This window comes from Schistocerca cancellata, chromosome 1, assembly GCF_023864275.1.
Source record: "Schistocerca cancellata isolate TAMUIC-IGC-003103 chromosome 1, iqSchCanc2.1, whole genome shotgun sequence".
NCBI classification, from domain to species: Eukaryota; Metazoa; Arthropoda; class Insecta; order Orthoptera; family Acrididae; genus Schistocerca; species Schistocerca cancellata.
In genome coordinates, this window is record NC_064626.1 from 456,207,052 (window position 1) to 456,225,361 (window position 18,310).

Below are 18,310 nucleotides of genomic sequence, written 5' to 3' on the forward strand. Positions count from 1 at the left end.
ATATGGCTTAACCAAGAAATAGCTTTTGCAATGTTAATAAAGGAAACACATTGTGAGAAAAATTAGTATCACAGTTTGCAGTATTATTCAATGTATGTGATATTTATGTTTTCTTATTGAATATAAAATACTATTAGATGCTAAAAATCAACTACATCTCTAGAAATGCAAAACTAATGTTCTGTACCAGAGTGACTGGACCAGAATATTTGTATGCTTGATATTAATTTTACACTGGATAATTTAGAGACATTAGAGTAAAAATAGCCATCAGAAAAATAATAGGTGCAGTGTAGGTAAAATAGGGAAGTTGAATGAGATGTACTGAAGAAATTTACTGAAGTACACAGACATATCGAAGGTAGTAGCTAAGAGATAGCAAAAGTTGGCCTTTTTCTAACTATTTACTCAATGACTAATGACAAATTTAAAACTACCTTTTGTTATTTTCTGGGAAAATACGTGAAATTATCTTGTTCCTATCAATGATACGAACAGAGAACGATATTCAAAATTTGGAAGGAATATAGTAAACTCTTTCATAACGGACTACTGAAGTTAGTGGGCGCATTGTGCAACGTTAAAAGCACGTGTTTGACCACTGTTCTCCCTGGAAAACATTTCTGTCTGATTTAGGAATGGCTGGATCACGTACTAAACGTATCATACTCTGTCCATTGTGCTCGCAACACACAAGAAAAGTTATCAGAAGTTGTATTAACGGGCGGAAGAAAACGACAATAAAGAGCGACGGTGAAGAAATATTGAAAATACGAGAAACAATAAATAAAGCGGAGGAACGACGTTTTAACATGATGCTTGTCGGATAAAACTGCGATTCATTTACAAAACTGGTTACTTACAATTGTTACGTGCAGCTTTTGCTTGAATACTCTTAAGATGTGTGGTATGTATATCTGACTGTGATTAGACTTGGCAGAAAATCCTAAGAAATTTTGGTCTTATGTCAAAACAGCAGGTGAATCAAAACAAAATGCCCAGACGCTCTGTGACCAAAATGGTACTGAAACAGAGGATGACACACTAAAGGCCGAAATACTAAATGTCTTTTTCCAAAGCTGTTTCACAGAGGACGACTGCACTGTAGTTCCTTCTCTAGATTGTCGCATAGATGACAAAATGGTAGATATCGAAATAGACCGCAGAGGATTAGAGAAACAATTAAAATCGCTCAAAAGAGGAAAGGCCGTTGGGCCTGATGGGATACCAGTCCGATTTTACACAGAGTACGCGAAGGAATTTGTCCCCCTTCTTGCAGCGGTGTACCGTAGGTCTCTAGAAGAGCGTAGCGCTCCAAAGGATTGGAAAAGGGCACAGGTCATCCCTGTTTTCAAGAAAGGACGTCGAACAGATGTGCAGAACTGTAGACCTATATCTCTAACGTCGATCAGTTGTAGAATTTTGGAACACGTATTATGTTCGAGTATAATGACTATTCTGGAGACTAGAAATCTACTCTGTAGGAATCAGCATGGGTTTCGAAAAAGACGGCCGTGTGAAACCCAGCTCGCGCTAATCGTCCACGAGACTCAGAGGGCCATAGACACGGGTTCACACGTAGATGCCGTGTTTCTTGACTTCCGCAAGGCGTTCGATACAGTTCCCCACAGTCTTTTAAAGAACAAAGTAAGAGCATATGGACTATCAGACCAATTGTGTGATTGGATTGAGGAGTTCCTAGATAACAGGACGCAGCGTGTCATTCTCAATGGAGAGAAGTCTTCCGAAGTAAGAGTGTTTTCAGGTGTGCCGCAGGGGAGTGTCGTAGGACCGTTGCTATTCACAATATACATAAATGACCTTGTGGATGACATCGGAAGTTCACTGAGGCTTTTTGCGGATGATGTTGTGGTATATCGAGAGGTTGTAACAATGAAATAGTACTGAAATGCAGGAGGATCTGCAGCGTATTGACGCATGGTGCAGGGAATGGCAACTGAATCTCAATGTAGACAAGTGTAATGTGCTGCGAACTCGAGTTCGGTCCGGCACACAGTTTTAATCTGCCATGAAGTTTCATATCAGCGCACACTCCGCTGTAGAATGAAAATTTCATTCTAGAAACATCCCCCAGGCTGTGGCTAAGCCATGTCTCCACAATATCCTTTCTTTCAGGAGTGCTAGTTCTGCAAGGTTCGCAGGAGAGCTTCTGTAAAGTTTGGAAGGTAGGAGACGAGGTACTGGCTGAAGTAAGGCTGTGAGGACGGGGCGTGAGTCGTGCTTGGGTAGCTCAGTCGGTAGAGCGCTTACCCGCGAAAGGCAAAGGTTCCGAGTTCGAGTCTCGGTCCGGCACAAAGGTTTAATCTCCCAGGAAGTTTCATATCAGAGCACACTCCGCTGTAGAGCGAAAATTTCATTGTACGAACATCATTCATCTCTGTATAGCCCTGTTAGTGTTCGAGATAATTACGCTCTGTAATAGCGTCATTCGGGCAGTGTTGAACTAAAGTATCCGTTTGTACATTTTAAATATGTTCCTCATCTCAAATAAATTAATGACTGTAGGAAAAATATAACTGTACCACTACTGTCGCTGATGAGAGTTTTCTTTATTTCTGCGACTTGTGTAGTTTTTGATCCACAGCACCTTAGTATGCAGCACCCCAGTTTTTTTCATTAAACATGTTAGAAGAGCTGCCAAAATCTGCTAAGCAAGAAGAAGTCACTGTTAGATAACCTTCACAAACAGGTGTTCACCCACACTGTGAGATCATAATTGCGTTGTTCAAACAATTTCTATCAGTTGGGAAACACATAACATGAAGATAAGTTATGGTAGTAAAGTACCTTCTATATAACAACCCCTTACCTCTCCAGGTGGTACACAAATGAAAGAATTGCTAATGGTTCGACATTAAGTTTGAATAAGGCATCGAATCCGAAATGAAAGTATTATCCGGAAGAGTTCTGGGGCTGCCATAACCTGATCGTTATTGTGCGATTTACTTCGCACATTAACCATCTGCAGAAATAAAAAAAATCATTTGTCAGTAATTGCACTTAATTAGCAACTCCAAAAAAACTACTAAAATTCTTTACATTTTCTTTCATTGGTTTTTTTGCACACAGGAAATTATTAAAACATACATACATCACAATAATATACACAACGTATTTATACATTTCATTTAAGTAACCATAGTTAATGAAGCAGGAAAAAATTTATAGGTGATCACTGCGTTGTTGTGTAACAGGGAGTCTCTCATAAGGGTCGTCAAGCGCATTTTCTCTGGTGTTTCGGCAGATACTTGCTATTTCATTTTTGCACTGTGTAGCTGGAGTTAGCCCATGCAGATGTAGATCAGTAAGTCTTTCGCGCGACACCCAGTAGAAAACAGAAGCGTCGGTTTACTTTCCGTTATGAACAAAATTATATTTACAGCGGAATTTTACGTGCCCATTCGATTGAGCGGTCTCAAATTTGTCTAATGTTACACTCATTTTATGGATATGGCTTAACAGGGACTGTAAAACACGAAGAATAACTGGTATTCCAGCAATGACTGCACAGATGGATAGCAGCAGGTATTAAGAAGTGTGATCTTAGGCTTTCCCGGCCAAATAACTGTTTGTACTGTTCTCGGGTCTCCAGCCGTGTGCAGTCGTTTTGAAACCACGATATTTCGACAGCATTCCTTGCCGTCATCTTCAGGTGATACCTGCAGACTGAGCGTCTCTATGACATGACATGACATAACATGACATGACATTTAATGACAAAATAATATATAATGCGGAGAATAAAATCAAAGCAGTCTGGAGACGCTCAGTCTGCAGGTATCACCTGAAGATGACGGCAAGGAACGCTGTCGAAATATCGTGGTTTGAAAACGACTGCACCCGGCTGGAGACCCGAGAACAGTACAAACAGGTATTAAGAAGTCCTTCCAAACACTTAAACACCTCAGTTTCATGAAAAAGTTTCGCAATGATCCAGAATTCTTAAATTTGTATCACATATACAAAAAGATCTATAGGAAGGTACTGACTGCTGCAAAAAAGTCATTTAATGACAAAATAATATATAATGCGGAGAATAAAAGCAAAGCAGTCTGGGATGTTATAAAAAAGGAAACGGGGAGAGGCAAACAAACGCAAAATGACATACTGCTAAGGGAAGGGGATAAGGTAATAAATGATCCACAACACTTAGCAAACTATGTAAACTAGCATATTTCAAGTATTGCACAGAAGTTACAGCAAAAATTCCCCAAAACAAATATAACACCTGTAAATAATGTTGCACTAAATACAATAATGTTACTTCTAACCACAGAGAATGAAGTCAATAAAACTGTTCAAAAACTAAAAAATAAAAAGTCAGTAGGCTTAGACGAAATACCAATGTGTATACTGAAACAATGCATAGGGATTATACAAGTCCCCTTAATAAATATAATAAATCAATCTTTCACATCAGGGACATTTCCAGAGCAGTTAAAACGGGCAAGAGTTGTACCTTTGCTTAAGAAAGGTAATGCAGAAGACAAAGAAAATTACCGGGCCATTTCCCTGCTGTCACCATTCTCAAAAATAATAGAAGCAATTATGGAAGACAGATCAATGAATTACCTGAATAAATACAATTTTTAAGTGAATCACAGTTTGGTTTCCGAAGTGTCAAAAACACGGAGTCAGCCATAGTAGAATTCACAAAAGCTGTACTGAAGCTCTTGATAAAGATGAGTGTGTCACAGCCATATTTTTGGATCTTTCTAAGGCATTTGATACAGTGGACCACAATATTCTATTAAATGAATTAGAAGCATTAGAAATAAGAGGGGTAGCTAATGACCGCTTTCGATCATACCTAACAAATAGGGTACAAAGAGTAGAGATAACACATACTTCAAATAGAGCTAAACATTTAGTAAAACACTTAAGCCTATCATCAGTGCGTAACATGCAGTGTCTTTTAGTTACGTATTATTCATATGTACTCTCAGTTCTTAGCTATGGCATTCTTTTTTGAGGAACAAACGCATAATATGAACACAATTTTCAATCTCCAGAAAAGAGCCTTAAGAATAATAACCAAAAATACTAGTAGATGTCATTGTAAAGATCTGTTCAAAACACTGGGGATTTTAACTGCTCCATGAGAATACATTTACCAGTCAGTTGTACGCATCAAAAATAACATTGGTAATTACTACACAAACAGTTCTGTTTATGATCATGCAGCAAGAGGTAGACTCAACTAACAGCTACCAAGAAAAAATAAACATCAAACTCAAAACAACACTTTCTACCAAGTAATAAAAGTGTACAATAAATTACCAAAAGAGATTAAAGAAATTGAAAAAATACACTTATTTAAAAAGGCAGCTAAAAAGTACATGTTGTGCAATATATTGTATACACTGAAGGATTACTTAGATAAAACAGAGTAAGGGTTTGATAAAGAAATGTTATACAAATAAATAATAATAATTATTATTATAAAATAACCAACATTCCACATAACACCTTCGCTTTATGTTCTTTTTTTCCTTCTTTTTTCCTTTCTAGAAATACTTACCCCCATGCTATGCACAGAACAATACTAACATCTCTTCCTCTTTTTCAGCTCAACATCTCACTCATTACGCAGGGATGCTGACTCAGTTTTTCAGGATTGCAAATAGGAAGTTGCGGTGCAGAAAATGGCCCAGAGATCACCAGTGTGTGTGTGTGTGTGTGTGTGTGTGTGTGTGTAGTGAGTGAAGTGTTATGAAACAATGTGTGTATAGTGTGTGCAGGGACTGACAGTGAGATATGAATGAACAGTGTTGCATTACATTATCTAATAAGTTAATTGTAAAAAAAGTATTGTATGCCAGGAGTAAATCTAATGATTGTCTTAACTAGAAGTCTGTTATGTGTGTGTGTATACGAATTAGCTTAATTTAAATTGATCTAAACTTGAAAATACTTTCTGTAAATACTTTGACGTGACCTACATCCTTGTAAAAAGAGATCTAAGGATGAATAAAGCTACTACTACTACTACAGCGCTGTAGCATGGCGGTACGAGTCAGCGCAGGCCTGGCTGATGCAATTGCTTCTGTAGTATATGCTATTCTTCGTGTTTTACTGTGCCTGTTAATACATATCGAAAAAATAGATATCGCACTAGACTGATCTGGGACCGCTAAAAGGATTGGGCACCTAAAAATCTGCTTTAAGAATCGTTTCTCTCATAACTGGAAACAAGCAAGTGCTGTCCGTCACGACTGGGCGCCTCATGAAGGACGTGATATCCAGTATTTTCTTGGGCTAACCCCAGCTACAGACTACAAAAACCAAATTGGAAATATATGCAAAAACACGAGAGAAAATGCGCCCGATGACGAAATGGAGAGACACACTATACATACTGGCTGGCATTCTTCTCAGACGTGCCAAATCACAAAATCATTTTACTTGAACAGTGAATATAAACGCTCAGTGGATTACATTTCGTAAGTAGACCAACTCAGATATCTACGAACTAGTGAGAATATACAAGCTGAAAGGAAACAGCAACAGAACTGTAAGAGCGCAGAAACTGCCCGCGGGAGTCACTGTGAGAGGCCGGGCTGGGCGATAAGAGAGTCGTCCAGCGAGATCCACGTGTCTCTCGATCGGTCCACTACTGTGGCCGTTCCGGATACTGGCGGAAGAGACATCGATCCCCCACCCGCGGACGAGTGGGAGGTGATTCCAGAGTATAGCTGGCAGTGAAATACTTTCCGAGCGGCCGATGACAAGGCCTTCTCAGTTCGGCTGACGGATAGGTTCCGGGCGCTGTTTGTGGCTGATGAAGTCTCTCAGCGATATGAAGTCGCTCGCGCCGTCACAAAGAAATCCTCTCGGCCTGGGTATCACGGAGGGTTGGATTACTGGCAGTTGTGAGCTCAAATATTTCCCATTAGGGATGTGGCTGTGAAGGTAGAGAACGAACCCAATGTGCACTCTGCGTCCGTACCGGGAGGACTAATTTTGCCTGTGGAGAGGATGTTTCCGGATGCCGTGAAGAGCAGGGAGTGCAGCCAACTACAGGCGGCGCTCATGTTGGTACTGACGATATGTGTATCTCTGGATCAGAATTCTCTCTGGTTTCAGGGGGTAGCTGGAATAGTAAAGACTGCCAGTCTTGCCTGCGAGATGACGGCAGAGTTCACCATCTGTAGTATCGTCGACAGAACTGACTATTGTTCTTTGGTACAGAAACTAGTGGAGGGTCTGAGCCAGTGGCTTAGTCGGTTCTGCAACCACGAAGGTTGCAGATTCCTCGACCTGCGCCATAAGATGGTGGGTTTACGAGTTCCAGTATAAAAGGTCAGGAATCCACTACACGCAGGAAGCAGCTACAAGGGTAATGTAGGCTGTCTGGAGGGAATTGGGCGTGTGTTTACGTTAGGGGCTCTCGGTGACGTGCAGGAAGAGCTTCAGTTTCAAAGCGTCCAGGACGAACACAGGAAGACGGTAGACATAGGAACAATGAATATTGTAATTGTGAACTGTAGCTGTGTTGAAAAGGAGTCAGAGCTCCAAGCGCATCTAGAAAGCACTGAAAATCAAATAGTTATAAGTACAGAAAGTTGGCTAAAGTCGGAAATAAGTTCAGCCGAAATTTTTTCAAAGGAGCTAACCGTCTTCAGAAAGGTTAGATTAAATACAGTTGGTGGTGGAGTGTTTATTTCAGTCAAAAGTAGTTTATCTTGTAGTGAAATTGAAACATATAGTTCCTGTGAGTCATAATAGGTGGAGGTTATACTTGAAAACCGGAATAAATTCATAATTGGTTCCTTTTACCGATCCCAAATTAAATGGTACAGTTGTTGAACAGTTGAAAGGAAACTTGAGGTCATTCACCCCACTCATACAACTGAAATTGGTGGTGACTTCAACATACCCTCGATATATTGGCGAAAATACACGGCCGGCCGGAGTGGCAGTGGGTTCTAGGCACTACAGTCTGGAACCGAGCGACCGCTATGGTTGCAGGTTCGAATCCTGCCTCGAGCATGGATGTGTGTGATGTCCTTAGGTTAGTTAGGTTTAATTAGTTCTAAGTTCTAGGCGACTGATGACCTCAGAAGTTAAGTCGCATAGTGCTCAGAGCCATTTGAACCATTTGAAAATACACGTTCACAGTCGGTGGTAGGCATAAAACGTCGTCCGAAATCGTTCTGAATGCTTTCTTAGAAAAAAATTTATTTTGAACAACTAGTTCACGAGGCATTTTGAAGGGTAAATGGTTGTGAAAACATACTTGACCTCTTAGCAACAAATGGTTCTGACCAAATAGGGAGCATCACGATGGATACAAAGACAAGTGACCACAAATTTACTGTAGCTAGAGTGAATGCCGTTACATCCAAACCCACCAAAAATAAACGCAGAAGTTTGTTATAGGTAGACTGAATACTTTTACACTCAAGCGCACGAAAAATAAATGCAAAATACATCTATTTAAAATGGCAGATTCGCTTGAAACCTGAAGAGAAAGTCCCCACTCCTTCAAATATGCCTGTGTAAGCGTAGACAAAATGTGGTTTATATTCAAAGAAACCATATCGATGTCCATTGCCTCGAAACATGTTATTGATGACAGCGCCACTAACGCAATTATTAAACGCGGTTTTCTGAAATTCCTTGACGAAAGAAGTCGAAAATAATAATCACGAATTCGAATGAAGAAAACAGCGAAAATGAGTAACTTAGAAATAGATGTCCTCTGTCTCGCGAAGCAGCTTAAGTCACGTGATAAAGGCAAGACCTCCGGTCCAGATCGTATATTAATCAGGTTCCTTTCATAGTATGCTGATACAACAGGGTCATACTTAGCAGTCATATACGACCGCTCGCTCGTATAAAGATCCGTACCCAGATACCGCGAAGTTGCACGTCATATCAGTCCCCAAGAAAGGAAATTGGGTAACTTGCCGAATTACTGAGCCATATCATTAACGTCGATTCGCTGTAGGATTCTGGAATATATCTATGCTCAAAAAGTAGGAATCATCTCGAAGAAAACGATTTATTGACAAATAGCCAACACGGATTGAAGAAATGTCTTTCTTGTGAAACACAAGTAGTTCTTTATTCTCACAAAGTAATGAGTGCTGTCGAGAAGGGACGTCAAATTGATTCCATAGTTCTAGACTCCCAGAAGGATTCTGACACCGTTTCTCACGAGCGACGTCTAATTAAATAGCGTGACTGTGAAGCACCGTCTCAGTTGTGTGACTTGATTCGTGATTTCCTGTCAGAAAAGTCACAGTTCGTAATAACTGTCGGAAAGTCATAGAGTAAAACAGAGGTAATATCTGGCGTTCCCCAAGAAAGTGTTATAGGCTCTCTGTTGTTCCTAATCTACATAAATTATTAAGGAGACAGACAATGTGAGCATTGCTCTTAGACTATTTTCAGATGATGCTGCCATTTACCGTCGGATAATGTCGTCAGATGATCAAAACGAATTTCAAAATTATTTAGACAAGATATGCGTATGGTGCGAAAAGCGGCAATAACTGCGAATTTGTCCTCACAAGCACTAAAGAGAATCCGCTACATTCCAGTTACACAGTAAGTCACACAAACCGAAAGGTTGCAAACTCAACTAAACACTCAGGGGCTAAAATTACAAATAATTAAAATTGGAACAACCACACGGATAATGTGGTAGGTAAAATAATTTACTGGCGAAACAGAAAATGTAGCAGGTTTGCTAAAGAGACTGCTTACACTACGCTTGTCCGCCCTCTTCTGGAGTACTGTTGTGCGGTGTGGGGTTCGCATCAGATAGGACTGTGGATATCATCGAAAAAGTTCAAAGAAGAGCGGCTCCTTTTGTACTATCGCGAAATAGGGGAGAGAGTGCCACGGATATGATACGCGAATTGTGATGTAAGTCATGAAAAGAAAGGCGTTTATCGTTGCGGCACGACCTCCTCATGAAATTTGAACTACGAACTTTCTCCTCGGCGTGTTAAAATATTTTGTTGGCGCCCACCTACAAGTGGAGGAATTATCATCATAACAAAATAAAATAAATTAGAGCTCGCGCGGATGTTTAAGTGTTCGTTTTTCCCGCTCGTTGTTAGAGAGTGGAAAGCTAGAGAAGTAGCTTAAACGTGGTTCGATGAACCTTCTGCCAAGCACTTGATTGTGGATTGTAACGCGATCAAGTTGATGTAGATGTAGAATAACAAACAGAAATGGTATGAGGTAAAACGATGGTATTTATAATGTATCAATACAGAAACACTGTAAATCTCTGAAACTACGCTAATTTGTTACAGGGAAACTATGAAAAAACAATATAAAATTGGAGAGAGAAAGCCTTAGGAAAAAGTTTAGAATTGTAATCCGAATGTGCAATTTAGATCAAATTACAAGAAACCAGCTGAACTGCAGAAAGATGTTACAGACACTGTAGAGGAAGGGACATACGCAGAATGGTTAACAATATATTCCCAAAATCAATTCTGTGTCTTGCCTTATCAACGAAAAATCGCTGGAAACCAGCTGGAAAAAGTTAGGGAAGAATTAGAGGAAATGATTATCAGTGAAAGATCGTTAAAGTCAGGAGTGAATTCAAAACGATAATTCAAAACCATTGGCAAAGGCATTGCACTACCGGTTGGATAGAAGTACGCAAAAAAAAAAAAAAAACAACTTTGAGAATTATTGAGAGAATGCTACAAGGATGAGAAAAAAAATTATTACGTTAGTTCAATTGCGTACCACAGTTGCCCACAACAAATCATTAAAGCAAAAGACATGTGTTTGTTAACATTCAACCTTACGTTTTTCATGATTAGTATGATAAATATTTATGTCATGACCCAGTCACAGGTATAGTATAATTCAGAACCATATTTTACAAACTCCACCTACTAGGTCGCCAAAAACAAACAAGTGTTTGAGGCTGGGGCAAACGGCAGTGGCGCAGTTTGCACGGAAAATGGGGGGAAGTCGTTTGGGCGGCCCATCCAACGCTCGCAATCTCGCACCGCTGATGAATCTGCTGGCAAGTGAACGTTTCGCTGATGGCTTTTCGATTGACGCGACCTGAATTTCCCTTTTTTTCCGCCGGTACTCCATCAAGCGGTAGAAGAGCAGTATATTCGAATCAGATTTTACGGGACTGAGTGTCTCAGAAATATGACTGTGATACCTCTTCTCTTTCTTCCTGTTATCCAATCGGAAGGTGACTTACTACAGCCCTTCTTTATACATCTTCTTTCCATTTCTGTACATTCTGTGCATTCTGTTCCACTTACATTTCATGACTTAGTTCTTCTTTGCCAGAACTGTTGCATCAAATGCAAAAGAGAATGCTTTTTTAAATTAAAGTTTTGCCTCATGCTCCATCGTTTACAAACGTTTCTTCTGCGCACATGCGTACTTGGCGGTTAGGACTGCACTTTGCTTGAAATAGCAAAATTTTTCGTTCGTTATATAGCATCGAGTTTAAACTATCAGCAAGCGTGGCGAATATCTAGCATATATGCATCTTTGCCGATTCATTCTATTCATTTATGCCTTCGAATCCCTCCAACAGTAACAATTTTATTCTACAAATGAATATATATATTGATTCTTCTTCTTTTATTTCTTCTTTGAAAAATGGTTTTGAACTGACTTGTTTTGTCTTAAACTTTGAACATCCGTTTTGTTAATGTGTTATCACACATTTTATGAAAATGACCACATAATATCATTCTCGTTGGTTTCCTTGTTCCCATTTTACTGTGTGATGTATTTCATTTCCCAACTACCTGAAATCTGTCGACTCAGTGTTTTTCTTGTAATTCTTCTTTCCATTACTCTTCCCATTTTACTTTCAGTACTGACGTCAAGAGGACGTCGTTATCAGGAGAAAGAAAACTGGCGGATCGGAGCGTGGAATGTCAGATCCCTTAATCGGGCAGGTAGGTTAGAAAATTTAAAAAGGGAAATGGATAGATTAAAGTTAGATATAGTGGGAATTAGTGAACTTCGGTGGCAGGTGAACAAGACTTTTGGTCAGGTGAATACAGGGTTATAAATACAAAATCAAGTAGGGGTAATGCAGGAGTAAGTTTAATAATGAATAACAAACTAGGAGTGTGGGTAAGCTACGACAAACCGCATAGTGAACGCATTATTGTGGCCAAGATAGACACGAAGCCCACGCCTACTACAGTAGTACAAGTTTATATGCCACCTAGCTCTGCAGATGGTGAAGAAATTGATGAAATGTATCATGAGATATACAAATTATTCAGGTAGTGATGGAAGCCGAAAATTTAATAGTCATGAGTGAATGGAATTCGAGAGTAGCAAAAGGGAGAGAAGGAAACATAGTAGTTGAATATGGATTGGGGGTAAGAAATGAAAGAGGAAGCCGTCTGGTAGAATTCTGCACAGAACATAACTTAATCATAGCTAACACTTTGTTCAAGAATCATAAAAGAAGGTTGTATACATGGAAGAATCCTGGAGATACTAGAAGGTATCAGATAGATTATGTAATGATTAAGGAAACAGGTTTTAAATTGTAAGATATTTCCAGGGGCAGGTGTGGACTCTGAGCACAATCTATTGGTTATGAGCTGTAGATTAAGACTGAAGAAACTGCAAAAAGGTGGGAATTTAAGGAGATGGGGCCTCGATAAATTGACTAAACCAGAGGTTGTACAGAGTTTCAGGAAGAGCATAAGGGAACAATTGACAGGAATGGGGGAAAGAAATACACTAGAAGAAGAATGGATAGCTCTGAGGGATGAAGTAGTGTAGGCAGCAGAGGATCAAGTAGGTAAAAAGACGAGAACTAGAAGAAATCTTTGGGTAACAGAAGAAATATTGAATTTAATTGATGAAAGGAGACAATATAAAAATGCAGTAAATGAAAGGGAATACAAACATCTCAAAAATGAGATCGACAGGAAGTGCAAAATAGCTAAGCAGGAATGGCTACAGGACAAATCTTAGGATGTAGAGGCTTATCTCACTAGGGGTAAGACAGATACTGCCTACAGGAAAGTTAAAGAGACCTTTCGAGAAAAGAGAACAACTTGTATGAATATCAAGAGCACAGATGGAAACCCAGTTCTAAGCAAAGAAGGGAAAGCAAAAAGGTGGAAGGAGTATATAGAGGGTCTATACAAGGGCGATGTACTTGAGGACAATATTATGGAAATGGAAGAGGATGTAGATGAAGATGAAATGGGAGATATGATAGAGCACTGAAAGACCTGAGTCGAAACAAGGACCCGGGCGTGGACAACATTCCATTAGAACTACTGACGGCCTTGGGAGAGATAGTCCTGTCAAAACTCTACCATCTGGTGAGCAACATGTATGAGACAGACGAATTACTCTCAGACTTCAAGAAGAATATAATAATTCCAATCCCAAAGAAAGCAGGTGTTGACAGATATGAAAATAAAAGAACTAACTGTTTAATAAGTCAAAACTGCAAAATACTAACACGAATTCTTTACAGACGAATGGAAAAACTAGTAGAAGCCGACCTCGGGGAAGATCAGTTTGGATTCCGTAGAAATACTGGAACACGTGAGGCAATACTGACCCTACAACTTATCTTAGAAGAAAGATTAAGGAAAGGCAAACCTACGTTTCTAGCGTTTGTAGACTTAGAGAAAGCTTTTGACAATGTTGACTGGAATACTCTCTTTCTAATTCCGAAGGTGGCAGCGGAAAAATAAAGGGAGCGGAAGGCTATTTACAATTTGTACAGAAACCAGATGGCAGTTATAAGAATCGAGGGGCATGAAAGGGAAGCAGTGGTTGGGAAGGGAGTGGGACGGGGTTGTAGCCTCTACCCAATGTTATTCAATCTGTATACTGAGCAAGCAGTAAAGGAAACAAAAGAAAAATTTGGTGTAGGTATTAAAATCCATGGAGAAGAAATAAAAACTTTGAGGTTCGCCGATGACATTGTAATTCTGTCAGAGACAGCAAAGGATCTGGAAGAGCAGTTGAACGGAATGGACAGTGTCTTGAAAAGAGGATGTAAGATGAACATCAACAAAAGCAAAACAAGGATAATGGAATGTAGTCGAATTAAGGCGGGTGATGCTGAGGGAATTAGATTAGAAAATGAGACACTTAAAGTAGTAAAGGAGTTTTGCTATTTGGGGAGCAAAATAACTGATGATCGTCGAAGTAGAGAGGATATAAAATGTAGACTGGCAATGCCAAGGAAAGCGTTTCTGAAGAAGAGAAATTTGTTTACATCGATTATAGATTTAAGTGTCAGGTAAGCGTTTCTGAAAGTATTTGTATGGAGTGTAGCCATGTATGGAAGTGAAACATGGACGATAAATAATTTGGACAAGAAGAGAATAGAAGCTTTCGAAATGAGGTGCTACAGAAGAATGCTGAAGGTTAGATGAGTAGATCACATAACTAATGTGAAGGTATTGAATAGAATTGGGGAGAAGAGGAGTTTGTGGCACAACTTGACAAGAAGAAGGGACCGGTTGGTAGGACATGTTCGGAGGCATCAAGGGATCAAAAATTTAGCAATGGAGGGCAGCGTGGAGCGTAAAAACCGTAGAGGGAGACCAAGAGATGAATACACTAAGCATATTTAGAAGGATGTAGGTTGCAGTAAGTACTGGGATATGAAGAAGCTTGCACAGGATAGAGTAGCAAAGAGAGCTGCATCAAACCAGTCTCAGGACTGAGGATCACAACAACAACATTATTTTTATCTTTATCTTGTGTATGTATTATTATCTTGGCACACCATTAATAAGCTGCTCGATAAAAAATTCTGTTCTGTAAGACCATCTGCTATCCCTAAGTGATTTAAGTATGTGATACTTCAGGTGAAATGCTTTTTTTAAACATCGACAGATTCAACTTTTATCCTACAGCTGTCATCATATCTAAGTTTTTGCTATGTGGACCTGTATAGAGTATTAGAAATTTCGTAAGCATAGAAAGTAGCGCTAGAGGGGAGTATGTTGCAAAAAGCTGTTCACAGTGTTACAAATCTTGTTGCAGGTCGTCGTTACCCCACGACGGACACCGTTTATTATGCTGTATTACAGTGTAATAAAAACGCCACAATGAAAACCTAATTATCTGTAAGCGTCTTTCTATTTTGTGTTCCATTTTCCGTAAATTATTACATATGAAACGAATTACGGAGCGACAGGGACAAAAGAGAACGCACAAAGCCACATATTTTCTGGCCATAAAATACAGGTAAAGCGTATCAAGTGACGTATGCAAATAATGTGGTGTCAAACCTGTTCGAGTTTAGGCATCTACTGCGATGTTTATTTCAAACAGACCACAGGCGCTACCATCCTTAATCCTACACTATAACGAATTAGTTATCAGCGATGACATTTCGACATCGAGATTGAACCAAATTATTTTGTTCATGCTGGTTCCCCACAGCTGCTGTATATTGTGCAAATGACGAAGTCATTGTTACAAGCACACGTACATCCACATCTACATCTACGTACATACTCTGCAGGCACCATACAGTGCATGGCGGATGGTATTTTGTTCCACTAACAGACATTTACTTTCCCTCTCGGCTCGCAAAAAGACCGTGGGAAAATTGTAATATCTATATGCCTTTGTAAGAGCCCTAATTTCTTTTATCTTGTCTTCGCAGTTCTTAAGTTAAATACACGTTGGTGGTAGTAGAATCGTTCTGGAGTCAGCTTCAAATGCCTGTTCCCTAAACTTTCTCATCAGTGTTTCGCGAAAAGAACGTCGTCTTCCGTCCAGGGATTATCATTTGATTCCACGAAGCATCACTGTATAATACTCGCGAGTTGATTGAACCTACCGGCAACAAATCTAGCAGCCTCTTGTGAAATGCTTCGATGTCTTCCTTTAATCCAGCCTGGCACGGATCCCAAGCGATCTAGCAGGACGCAAGAATGGGCTTTCTATACACGGTCTCCTGACAGACGAATCACTCTTTCCTAAAATTTTCTCAATAAATGGAAATCGATCATTCGCCTTTACTATTACCATTGTCTTACATGCATCGTACCATTTCATATCGCTTTGCAACGCTACGCCTAGATATTTAATCGACGTGATTGTATCAAGCAGCACACTACTAATGCTGCATCTGAACATTACAGGATTGTTTTTCCTGCTCATCTGATGTATTAAGTCTCTTCTTTATCTATGATAATGATCGAGGCAGAAGAAATGAATTAAAATTTGTGTGTGGCCGGGACTCGAACCCGGGTCTTTTCGCAATAGTGACAATGTAAGGGAAAATAAGCGGAAGATACGAATTGAAGTTTTTGTTGGGTAGGGCACTCAACTGGGGTAGTTCGTGCAACAATGTTGACAATAGTTCTGTGGTGGTGTAATGGTTAGCATTTCTACCTATATGTTGGAAGAAGACCCGGGTTCAAGTCCCGGCCGCAGCACAAATTTTAATTAATTTCTTCAGCTTCGGTCATTATATTCCCATACACACAACATCAGCCAACAACCATAGATTTTATTCACTCTGCCTGTCTGATCATTTATGTATATGAGGAATAATATCGGTTCTATCACACTACCGTGGGAAATTCCTGACGATATCGTAAGATATTATTTTATCGCGATTATTTTCTGCGTTAGAGCTTTCTCAAATGGAACGTGCAGAAACAGTATTGAGCACATAAATACAAGCTACTACCAAAGGGATTCATCAGTATGTCTGTGTCTCTGGGATATGTTGATTAAATTTTCATCCTCATATGAGGTGTTTTCAATACAAAGAAACGTCTTTCGTACAGACGGTGTGCTTACGTGCTGGCAGCTGGGTTTGTGTAGCGGTAATGCAACTCGGAGATAGCTACACAACATGACCCGACAATGTCCACACGCAACTTATCGCTATCTTTCGGACTTTGAGAATGATCAAATCATTGGCACGAGGGAGATGACTGGGAGATACCTACAGATCTCAAAGGCCGTTGGTTGTAGTCCAAAGACTGCAGAAAGAGTGTTGACGAGATGGAGCCAGGACAACAGTCTGGCAAGAACACAAACCTTGAGTCCTTCCATAGCAATTCACCACAAGAAGAATTTAGGACTGCTAGCCTGCATTATACTGCATCTGACGAATACACAGATGATTATAACTGAAATTCGGAGAAAGGTAGCGGACAAAGTGTCACCACGAACCGTCGGTAGCAGTTTTCTGGAAGCAGAGTTGAGATCTCTAGTTGCCATTTGTCGATTACCACATCAGAGACAACGGGGACTGGCATTGTGTATAGCCACAGTGCACTAGGGCACTGAGATCCAGTCTTTGATATTCGGCGATGAGTCCCTTTTATTTTTACTATTAAAAACAGTCTTGATCACGATTTATTTATCAAGGTTAAATAAATAAATCGTGATCAAGACTGTTTTTGTGGTGTCACCGCCAGACACCACACTTGCTAGGTGGTAGTCTTTAAATCGGCCGCGGTCCGTTAGTATACGTCGGACCCGCGTGTCGCCACTATCAGTGATTGCAGACCGAGCGCCGCCACACGGCAGGTCTAGAGAGACTTCCTAGCACTCACCCCAGTTTTACAACCGACTTTGCTAGCGATGGTTCACTGACAAAATACGCTCTCATTTGCCGAGACGATAGTTAGCATAGCCTTCAGCTACGTCATTTGCTACGACCTAGCAACGCGCCATTACCAGTTACTATTGATATTGTGAATCATGTATAGTCAAGAGCGACGTTCACCATTAATGGATTAAAGTTAAGTATTCCACCAGCTACGTCCGTTTTTTCTAAATTCTAATTTCCTTGTCCTGTTTCAGACCTCACGCCAGCCTGCGTGAGCTAAAACGCGTGCCTTTCGGCTTCCTCTAGTAACACGGAGTTGGCTCTCCTGCCAACCACAACATTTTTAATAGTAAATATTTGTATCACATTGATCACTGCCACTCCCATAATGTATTCAAAAGTCCCTTTTATGTTTGTGACGGTCAAATCGACCTGATGACAGATCACAGGAAGCACCAATTCTCGAGACCCATACTTCTCCTATTCCTGGATCATGGTACGCAATATAAAACATTTGTAAGACTGATTCTTGATTATAGTTAATCAGTATGGAACCTTTATTAGGTTGGTTAATAGATGGAGAAAATCCAAGGCAAGCGGCATGTTTCCCCAGGGGGTCATTTAGTAAGAGCGAGAGCTATACGGAGATGCTCAACGAACTCCAGTGCGGACACTACAATATAGCCGCTGTGCTCCACGAAGAGTTAACTGTTAAAACTCCGAAAGAATACTGTTCTAGAACGAGCGGGCAACGCATTACAT